Source organism: Paramisgurnus dabryanus, chromosome 22, assembly GCF_030506205.2.
Source record: "Paramisgurnus dabryanus chromosome 22, PD_genome_1.1, whole genome shotgun sequence".
NCBI lineage: Eukaryota > Metazoa > Chordata > Actinopteri > Cypriniformes > Cobitidae > Paramisgurnus > Paramisgurnus dabryanus.
Window position 1 is genome coordinate 26,256,743 of NC_133358.1, and position 11,822 is coordinate 26,268,564.

Sequence of the window (11,822 nt, forward strand, 5' to 3'; positions counted from 1 at the left end):
TGGTGGTGACCTTAGACTTTTGCACAATACTGTATATATTCAGTAAATGTATATTCTTTAAATGTCTATATTATTATCATCATTCTGTTATAATCGAAAGTACATTTAGACGGATCATCTAAAAATCCCTCCATGCAGTGAAGTTCACCGGCCATAATTGCCACTAAATTGTATAACATTCTTTGCACAAGTAATGGTTGAAAATCTGACCTTTAAAACTCTGACAATTAAAAATGCATCAAAGACTGAGAGGGTGGCTCCCGGGCTGGCAGTTCAACCATGCGAGAGAGAGAAAAAAACAGGAGAGAGAGAGAGAAGAGCGAGCAAGAGAGATGAAACTCCTCGAACAGCAATGCGGGGGTCACAAAAAAAACCCGAAAAAAATAACTTCACACAAGGCGCGCGGGGTTCTCCACTGACTCGGTTTCTTCTTTCTCCATTACCGACTGTTTGAAGTAGATAAAACAGTCGGTGTGTAATGATGGCCCGGTCGACCTGTTCGGCAGACTCCGTCGTCCCTGGCAGCTCCTCAGAGGGGATTGTGGGTAGGAGTTGGATAAATGGTAGGTGACTGTTGGCAAGGTGGAATGCAGGATAATATAAAGCTTTAAAAAACAAAGTGTAACCTTCGATCGTGTTTCCGGCGTATATGAACGCGTGCCAGTATCTTCACGTGTGTCAGTGCCAAAACCTCCCCAATGGAGAGCTGGAGGTCAGATTGTAATGATAATTGACCCAGTGAATCACAAAAGTCTTTATCTAAGACTCAGTTGGAGCTCTTCAGAACCAGGTGCATCAAATCTCATTTAACTGATGATCAAAAACCTCTCTCTCTCCATGCAAAATCAGACATCACACATGTAGAGGAAGGTAGAAATGTATAAATGATCCAGCAAACGTAATGTTCAACAATTAGTTCTGAACCCAAGTGAGCAGCACAAATCTTTACAAATGTATCTTTAATCTCTGGAATCTGGCTGAAGGGTTTCTTTGTTATTTCTATTATTCTAACTTTACTTTAATGCTGCTTTTATAATATTTTATCTGCATGGCTGCGCTTTAAAAGAAATTTTGCAATGACATTTTATAATCAACACAAAAATGTATCTGCCCGACCTCTGCATCATCTCTACTCCAAATAATATGAAAAATGTACAGCACTACTTCACTTAGGGCCTTCATCTGTGGATGAATATGATTTTGTCACTCACCAAGTTTCCACAGAACTGTTATGAGATGGATGTGAAGGACCTCCAGGCATCTCCGTTGTTTGGCATGCCCTCTTCCTTCCCATGATTTTCCTGCCAAAGCATTTAACACAGAAGAGTGAGAACCAAGAACAGTAACTTGTCCAGCCAAGGTCTGGCCCAAGAGTGCGTGAAGAGACACACTTTCATTACTAAACAGTTTGTTGCAAGAATCAATAAGAAGGTCAAGACTTTGTTTTGGGAAATGTTAGCTGGTTTCTAGCTGGTCTAAGCCAGCCATTAGCTAATGCCTTTGAGTCTGATGCATCAGGCTTTACACTTTTAAACAGTGAAAACAGCGCTATAGAGAAAATTCCTTTACTTTTTTACACAAAAAACAAAAACATATGTTATATTGCACATTGTAAACCAGTCAAAGCTTCGAAAAAATGGCACCTTTAAAACAAAAGTTGTAGGGTTCTATTAAAAACCTTTAACGTCCAGTGCACCATTCTGTTGCATAAAAGGTTCTGTGTCATAAAAGGGTTCTTTAGACTAAAAAGGTAAAAAAGAAAAGGTTCTTTTAAGAAGTTTCTCAAAGGAACAAAAATGGTCATTCTAATCCTTAAAATAGTTCTGTAAATGCTCTATAAAAGTACCTCATCAAAAAAAAAATGACGGCCACAATGATAACTGGGATACATTTTTTGAACAAAAAAAAATTCTAACAGTGATACCAACCAGATTTTTTCCTTTTTGTAGTCCAAAGAACTTTTTTCATTGACAAGGACCATGTGGCAAAAAATTCAAATCCATAACTTTATTTTCAAAGATTTATTATAAAAACGAATAATTTTTTCCACAAAATGCAATAAATCCAAGATTTTCAAAATGCTATAAATCTATTGAATCAATATATAAATGTGCATTCATCTTTGCCATGTTATATTCATTTAGTTGATTAGTGGTATACACTGATTTAAAAAAATAAACATTAATGGCATTAACCAAAACACTTTCTTTGTCATATAATGTTACACTGTTAACGATTTCCCTGTATTTTTACAGTACGGTACTGGCAGCACGGTTGCCAGTAAGTTACTGTATTTTGGTTTTACAGTACTGTACTGTAATACCATTTTACAGTACACAAACTAGTACTGTATAGTTACAAAGCAGTACTGTACTGTAATTTTACAATATTTTATTACAGTAGTCTATTTTTACAGTAATTTACTGTAATGTCTATATTGACCCATAAATACTATTTATTACTTATTACAGTTAATACAATAATATTATATAAAATAGCTAGAGATTTAGGTTTAAATCTATAGTTATTAATATGGTAAAAATGCTAAATTAAAACATAATGAATTAAAAGGCAATCCAAGCAATGTATGTATCAAAATTTTATTTAAAAAACATTTAATTGAAACAAAACATATTTAAAACAAGATTTTAAACAATAATAAACATATAATCAAGTAACAAAAAATAAAATCAACAAGTATAAACAAGTTTGGAGACCCCTGCTGTAACATATTTAACTCTGGCAAATAGAACACTGTTCCATAGTTTGAAGTTTTCAGTTTAAAGTCCATCATCGACTAAAAGGTAACATTTCACTGTGGTAAAAAGAACACTGGCCCATAGTTTTAAATATTCTACTTGAATTTCATTTAACACTAAAAATAAATGCATTAAACTGTGGCAGACAGACCACAGTGGCCTTTACTTTGAAGTCGTCCATTCGAACTCAATCAGGGACTGCATGAAGCTGTTCACATGGGGGTTAATGGCCACAGCTTTTCTCTGCACCAAGTTCCTTGTCTTTTTGCTTGCTCCTTGTCTGGATGTGCACTTTTTCCCATTTTTGGAATTAATTCTATCCAGAAACCTGTTAGAAATATCATAAACATTAAGTCAACAAATATAAGATAGAAAAAGATTCTTAAAAAATTAAACTCAGCCTTGAATTTACTCCTATTCTGAAACCTTTTGCTCTTATTCTACTGTTCCACACCTAATTACATTAAAATACAGAAGATTTACTTACCTCTGAACAAACTCTTTCCTCAATGGACAGCATCCACCTGGATCCTGTCATGATTGAATGTCCTGAACAGAAAGTACAATTGTTACTGATTTGGACACAACTTTTTATTCTGAAAACAAAATCTTTTGTCAATAAAGTCCAGGGACACCTCTGCTAAATAAATACAATTATTAAATTAAATTTCTTATAACCAAAGTCTGAATATTTCTGTTTGTATATTTCTACATGGCAAACTAAGACAATTGTGTACATGTTGTGTATGGTCGTGTTACAGTGTTGTGTGTGGGAATTGTGAATGAGTGTATACATGGGTATTTAAAGAAACTGTAGTGGTAAAGTGCAAACTTACCGAACATAATGTGCTTGGTGTGTGTCTGGTATCACCCGTTGTGCCTCCACATCTGCCTTAACTCCTGAAAAGTGCAATGACACTCAGGTAAATTACAAATAAAAAGTCAGCCACATTCCTGTGTAATTTTGCATGTGACGTGAAAGCATTTAATATTGCAGTCGAAAAAATACATTACATGTAACTGTACATCATGTACTTGCCTGGTGCCTTTAAAGATGATCCATCTTACCCAATCCAGCTTACAAGCAATGGTAAGACTGTAAAAAAGACAAATGTTACAAAGTCTGTTAGCCATAGAAATAAGTAGACATTGTGAAGGAAATGGTAAAAGAAAATTTAGTAACACTTTACTATAAGACTTTATTCCTTAACATTTGGTAATGCCTTAGCTAATATGAACTAACAATGAACAATATATTTTACAACATTAATAATATTTGATAATGTTCATTGTGCATTAACTAATGTAAACAGAGACAAAGTGATTGATTTAAAAATGTATTAAGTGTTTAAATCTAATATCATGCTATGCTAACAAATAAAACATTACTGTATATATATATAAGTTATTATATATTATATAAAAATATCTAACTAAGTCTTTTTTTAATTATTATTCTATAACATCTTGTCTACAGAAAATCTCTGAAAATGTCTCGTTTAGTGCAGAAAATAGCGATTTATAGTGACAAGGTAAAAAGACTGTCCCTTTAATGTTTTACCCGGACCGGCTGCGGTGTAACACGCTATTTCACGCAAAGTTTTTTAACAAGTTAACGTTAGTAGCTAGCTGCTCACTTTAAAGATAAACATGATCGCCTAAATCTGAGCAATCCTGGTGATGCCAGTTTCCTACACGATGTTATTATGGACTATTTTACATCCAGCAATGAAGGATCAGATGACAGAGACGAGAAGACAAAGGTACGTAAATGCGGAGCCCATTCTCTTTTCGTGCATTGATTTGATGCGTTTTGGAAACTTATATATACTGCATGTAATGCATCTGAAGTGGTGGAAACAATATGCCATAAAAATGTATTGGACAACTTACTGGACGTGTAAAACGCTTTAGAGAAGATATTCTCTGCTTTTGCTGATATACGTTACCGTAATATAATAACAACAACAGTAAGCGCGGCAATCCCTTTCGTTCATCTGATATTAAGATGAGCCCAGGTCTGAATGATATTTGGTCGAAGTTAAAGCTGCGATGAGTTCGATGCATGTATCCAGTTAAATATGAGGTTTCTTGTTTTCACTTTTGTGGAGGAGTTCGGTACTACAGTATGCTGTGTACGGCGTGTCAAGTCCTGACTGTTTACAACCACGAGTCAGCCTTGCCAAACAGTCGAACTTAATACTTTTCTCTGACGCTAACTGAACGGATGAAACGCCGAGATAAACGACCGTTATGCTGGGACCACAAAACCGCGCTGGCGGGTTGTCTTTGTCCATTTCGTTAAAAATAGTTTCATTGTCACCACACTTTCAACACAATATAAACTCACCAAAACCCTCATAATTTAGTTAAAACAACCCTATATTCATTAATAAAGGTGTAAAGCGAGTTAAAGCAGAGGTAGACATCTGTGTGTAACATTAGCTTACTTTCTGAGGGAGATTGAAACTTTGTTGGCGACCGTTTTTCTCTCTCATTGCACGTTTAAAACAATATTGTGACAAACTATTGACAACATTCTTAAACTAAAAATTAAGTTTTCATGAAACAGAAATATTTCAAACTTACCGAACTGCCAGAAATCAATCGTCCTCCTTCAGCTGCAGCCAGGAGTTGTGCTGTCTGTGTGATTTGACTCTGGCGCACTTTCTCTGATTATTGCAAGTACACCTGGCACATTACAGCAATGGCTACAGCAAGGTTACATCAAGACCAAAAGATACTGTAAAATTTTCCCGCTCAAACAAATTTACCCAGAATGCATTATGAACTGCAGTACTGTACTGTAATGTACACATACAGTATAGTACTGTGGATTTTTACAGTAATGTACTGCTAAATCTACAGCGACATCTAACAGTGTAGTCATTGCTGCGGTTATAATTGGGACATGTCAACATTTTTCACAGCGATCAGCTGTAAAATATTTTGGTTCTGCTCGATTTTCGTAAAATTAAGAATTTACTTTTAAATACTGACCTAATAAATATACTGATATTGGCCGTAACTCTTTTTTTTTAATGGCGTTTATCGCGTTTTGGAACCAAACGCTTCATATATATATTTTCAAAAATTATTTTTTTGCCAATTTTTTGTATATTTTTTGTTTTTATATATTTTTAAAGTAAATACATTTTAAAGCATTTATATATTTAATTAATAGAAATATATTTAGCCAAGGACTGAATATATTCACATCACATTGGAAGAAATATATTACGAACCTTTAAATATAACAGTTTCAAAAAGGTTCAAATTAAATATATTTTTACTTCAAAAATATTCTTTATAAAATTTACTTTTACTAAGTTAAGTAAAAGTTAAAGTTTAGCATATATTTAAAATATATTTGGGCAAAAAATACATTTTGAAATATATGAAGAGTTTGGTTCCAAAACCCAAAAGACGCCATTTTTGAAAAAAAAGAGTTACTGCCAAAATCAGTATTGTATCAGGTCAGTATTTAAAAGTAAATTCTTAATTTTACGCAAAATCCAATATCCGCCGTGTTATTCTGTCATCTTTTCTCCCTTTTTTCCCAAAACGCGATAAACGCCACTCCTCCTTTTTTACAGAATGCAATAAATCCGCTCCACAAATTACAGCGCACCATTCCATGCAATGTAAACAAACAATGGCAGCGAGCTGAGTACACGGAGTCCTAGTTTTCCTCATCTATTTTGTACTTCGTGATCAACAGACAAACAAAAACAAAATAATACTTTAATAGCATTGATAAACCTGTGGTGGTTTTCTGTGACGGGAAAGAAACGTAAGCCATCAACATCTTATAATTTACGTGAGAGGCACTCGGGAGACGATCGCTTGTTCTCCTGACAGCATAGCTTCTCTCGTGCTAACACATTGACCCCAGGGGAACTTATGAAAAACTTTACATAATTTTATTCAAAGTCAACGAGAATCACAGCTGATCGCTGTGAAAATGTTAAGCAACGACGTCAAGTATAACCGCGCAGCAATGACAGTGTTCCTAATATGACAAAGTAAGTGTTTTGATTAATGCCATTAATGTTTATTTAATCAGTGTGTACAGCTGTTCAACTAAATGAATATAAGATGGCAAAGATGAATGCATATTTATACATTGATTGAATAGATTTATAGAATTTCGAAAATAAAAATTGTCATGGATTTATTGCATTTTGTGGAAAAAATAATTTGTTTTTATAATAAATCAAGTTATGGATTTGAATGTTTTATATTTTTATAACCTTAAGATGCTATGTGAAAGTTTGTAACAGAAAATAGTGGTTTTCATCTTGTCACTTTCTTGGTTTAGAAAACACGTTTTTACCGAAATTTGTCAAAATGGATTTATATGTTGATATATGAAGGTTAAACCTAAATTTATTTCCAAATTCAAAAATATATTCAATTGAGAATAACATAATACAAAATGAATTTAGCATATATTTAAAATATATTTTTTGCTATATGGGGGAACCTTTTATACAACAGAAAGTTAATGTAAGCTTGAGAAAAATGAACTTAAATAGAACAAGACATTGATAAATAGACACTTGAGGATTCAATATCAGAGCACAATTAAATTTATATTTTCACACTGTCTTTTCTGAAACTACTAATCTTGGACAATCCTTGTACCTGAAGACACAATTTTTTTTCTTCTCTCTTTCGCAATTTCTCCATCAGAAGCAGCAGCCACCCTCTGTCTCTCTGTAGTGCCAAATGTACTGTGAGTGATTGAATAAAGACCAAGGTCTAAATTGAGCCCATTTGTCTAGACTCCTATAACCATTCTTTTCTGTCTAATTACCTGTGTGCATGTGTGTGTGTGTGTGTGTGTTGCAGTCTCAACATCAACACTCTCAAAAGCTGGACAGTTCCTTTCCCAGAATTCCTCTCTGTTCGAGCATGCATTCATTTGCATCTAGGGATTTGCATGAATGCGTTGTTCTGTGGTGTAAATCTACCAGAAATGAGTCAAGCATCTGCTTGTTGTGATTGAAATCATTTTTACCACCTTTGCTTTTGTCATAACAGCTGTCAGTGGCTCCATTTATACATTCTTATGAACACATATAAACGTGTGTGCAAATTAACAAGACAGTAATAGAGTAAAATATCAGTAAGTTGGATTTTATATAATTACGGGTATCGCATACAGACTTTTTAAAGATGTAAGATAAATCTTTGGTGTCCCCTGAGTACGTATGTGAAGTTCTAGCTCAAAATACCATTTAGATAATTTATTATAACGTGTTAAAATTGCCACTTTGTAGGTGTAAGCAAAAATGTGCCGTTTTAGGGTGTGTTCTTTAAAATTTAAATGAGCTGATCTCTGCACTAAATAGCAGTGCTGTGGTTGGATAGTGCAAATTAAGGGGTGGTATTATTATAATTATTAAAAAATGTAATGACCTGTTTTTTACATGCTTGCAGAGAATGGTTCACCAAAACTAAGTTACTGGGTTGTTTCTTTTTCACATTTTCTAGACTGATAGAAGCACTGGGGACCCGATTATAGCACTTAAGCATGGAAAAAGTCAGATTTTCATGACATGTCCCCTTTAATTTTAAACTGTGTCAGTGACGCTCTTAGATGCTGCAAGGATTTGAGCAGCACCCAAAGTCACACGGACAGACGCCGCCGGTCACTGGGGGGTCCACTTTCAAAGTGCACCTTTGTACCCAAGCGATGGATATTTAATATCTTAAAGGTACATATTGGTACTTCAAACATACATGGTACATATAAGGACCAATTTAAAGTGTAAAAAAGGCCCAAGTGACGTTTTTGTACCTTTATTTTTGACAGTCCTTTATGCATTTAAAAATGGAAATTAAAGAAATGCTGAGGGATAATGTAATCTATTTGTATTGTTAAGTGTATTATGTATGGCTCTTGCAGGCAGATATCATAAAGTAAGTTTCTAATATAATTGAAATGTTTACAAAGATCTTAAACCGACATACATTTTTTAAGGTCGCAGATATAAATAGATGCAAGAAGTCAAATTCTTACCTGATTAATTTCTGATCGGTTAAGCCAGATCATGACGGACTCAGATCTCACATTGTATGTCCAAAACATATTAAAAAAAAAAAGGAAAAATGTGAATAAGAACAAATTAGGGTGATTATCCTGACTTAGAAGGTGTCCAGCATCAGATTTTTTAAAAACCCCTTGAAGCCAATTTTTTTTTTGCACATATAAGATTAAGGTCTGAACTTAGTACTATAAACATTATTTTTAGAGGATTTAAAAAATATTTCCTATAGAATTATTTACATTTTTTAGATTATCATTATCAAAAATTATCATAACCGCAACATGATATTACATTAAATATATGCATTTACAAACTCATGTTTCGGTAATGAGAACTAAAAAGTTGTCTAGGTACTATGACAAACAAAATTTCAACTTTTATCTGGAGAGAAAAAATAAGAACTGCTTACCTGGTAGCCATCTTGAGTGTCACAGTCAATTATGTCCCTTACAACAATTTTTTTTTTTTTTGAAAATGTTAGTTCCTTGAGGGCTTAAACAATGATTGAAAATTGTTGCGGAGGATGAGAAAATTGGTCTTGGACACATTTATATTCCTTATTATTGTCTCTACATTTACCATTGATCACCACATGTTTCTTTAATGTAAATGTTTATAGTATAACATGCACTGAAGCTTTTAATTTTTTTAGATTTTTAATTATAAATATTTCCATTTCAAAGAACCCAAATCCAGTCATGGACACGTTGCGGTAATGAAAAGTTCCCCTTAAATGTGGAAAAAACAACAAAAATTGGTTTGTATGATGTCAAATTATATGCAAAATAGTACATGAAGAGATGTTTATAACTGTATGCTTCTTATTTTGATACTCTTCCTTTGAATTAACTTTTTTATCAAAATGTTTCATGACACCTCATAAGTATAATTTCGCGAGAATCACCCATTAGCATTAAAATAAAACAATGACATTCAGATACACAGTACATATTGGTTCTCAGGTGCATTTATTGTGTTTAATAAATGTAAAAAACAACAACATAAGAAATGTTATTGCATCGTAGAAATGTGTTTAATCTAAACTACTCCATAATGTGTTTCGAACCCCAGGCAGTATCTCATTTTTTTAAACATTCACTTTTAATGTGTTAAAGTGCGAGACTGTGCGACTGCATCGAGGTCATTATGACAGTATGAGTCAGACAGATATGAAGTCTGCGCTCTGACATGTTTGCCCCCTGCGCTCATAACTCCACTTAAATACAGGGTGGAAGACGTTACATCACCATAACACACTTTAATATTGTGTCAAAAGTGCCAAAATGGCAAGTGGGCCACCGGATGTGTCACACTCAAAAGCCCACACTAGATAATACATCACAGGGTCATCAAAACATCTCGTATAGAAAAAGATTCATAGTTCTTAACATTGCTAACCCCAGTAAAGTAAAAGGAAGTTTTGCTTTATTTGCACTATAAGCTTAAATAACATTTCAGCGCTCTGGAGTTTGTGTTTAATAAATTGCATTATCGCATACCTTGCAGTTTGTTTAAAATGTGTGCTCGCGTGCAATTTCTGCATGTCTGGTGTCACAAGAAAAATCTGTCGGATTTCAAGAGACAAAATCTAAAAAAGGCTTTAACATACAAAGCAGATATCGACGCAGTATTAATTCTAGTGTTTATTTTCATGCTGTTAAAAACCTGCATGATTGGGGAGGATAATATGCTCCCCTCCAAAATCTATTGCCTGTATCTTTTCGCTTGAAGGAACCTCTGAACGCGTGACAGAATTTCTTACAGTTGCCATCAATAACTCACTTTGTGTGCATTTAACAAGCCGTCAAGCCCGTGTCTGCCGAAGTGGAATAACTAGATGGTCTAAAACAGCTTACCTGTAATTACGGTGGTTAAGGTATAATTTCTTTCCACTCTCATTTTGGTTTCTGAAGAGGAAAGGAGAGATAAAAATGAATTGAGGGAGGTATTTCCAGGTGGTCTCAGGTGCGGACAATAGTCCGAGCTTACTTTTGCCACGTTAATAACCAGATTTATAGACCTCACATCTTCAGAGAGAAAATTAACAGCACAGATCCAAAAAGACACTGAACACCTGGAACACTCTGTCAACCATTCACCTCAATATAAGTTCATGCATGTGTCAAAAACACGCAGGACAACCTTTGATTTCTCTGTAATATCTCTGAATTGAACTCTTAGTGGTGTTTTGTTTAAAGTTGGAGATACTTTCTGCAATCCCTTCTTAAAAATCATAAAAATAAAGGTGCACACAACGTCAAAGCAAAACCCAGGGTGCGATTTGCTGAGGGGACAGGGGGGATTATCCCCCCTCTGGTCTTTATATCCCTGACTGTGATTAATTATTTTTTATCCCCAATAGGGTCATAATGTATCCCTCATGGTTGATTAATGGTTATCAAAAATACAGATAATTTAATATAAGTAAAAACACTGCCACGCAATAGTGCAAACAACAATAAAATAAAAAATGGCGTATTACTGTCAGCGCTTCGGATCCTGTGACAATATGTGACAGCGGGTCTAGGTTATGTCATGATTTACTTAAGTTGCGCAGTAGATCATTAGTGCTGAAAAGGTGTGGTCTAGTTATTTTTGCGACTGACCTTATATGCATTTCTAGGAGTTTCCCTTTCATATGCAAAATGTTTGGGAGGAGATTATTAAAATGATTCACGCAACGGGATTTACTATGTTTACACGTGTGTTATGACTGCCCAGTCACACGAAATTACGTACCTAAAGTCATGTAATTTTTTATTCTTTTTCGTGATACTGTCACGAATTTCTGCGGTTTTTCGTGATTGTATCACAAATTTCTGTTTATGTGTCATTGTCACGTATTGGTTACTCAACAGTTTTGTCCTATTTTCTTAGCATTTTCACTTCGGTTTAAGGTTAGATTTACATAAAATGACATCCTTACCCAAACCCAACTCTAACCCTAACGCCAGGCGACAATGGTTTAAAATTTAGAAAATATAAAAAAAAAAATTGTATAAACCAA

At 34.2% G+C, this 11,822-nt stretch overlaps 1 long non-coding RNA gene across 1 annotated transcript; it reads right to left on the minus strand.

Annotated features, from left to right (window-relative positions):
* Window positions 1-3,244: 3,244 nt before the first annotated feature.
* On the minus strand, window positions 3,245-5,625 carry LOC135740579 (uncharacterized). The gene is made up of 4 exons (XR_010529214.2): window positions 5,349-5,625; window positions 3,799-3,855; window positions 3,596-3,659; window positions 3,245-3,308 (listed from the first exon to the last, which is right to left on the minus strand). It is a non-coding gene; the product is annotated as an uncharacterized lncRNA (long non-coding RNA).
* Between the last annotated feature and the right edge of the window lie 6,197 nt (window positions 5,626-11,822).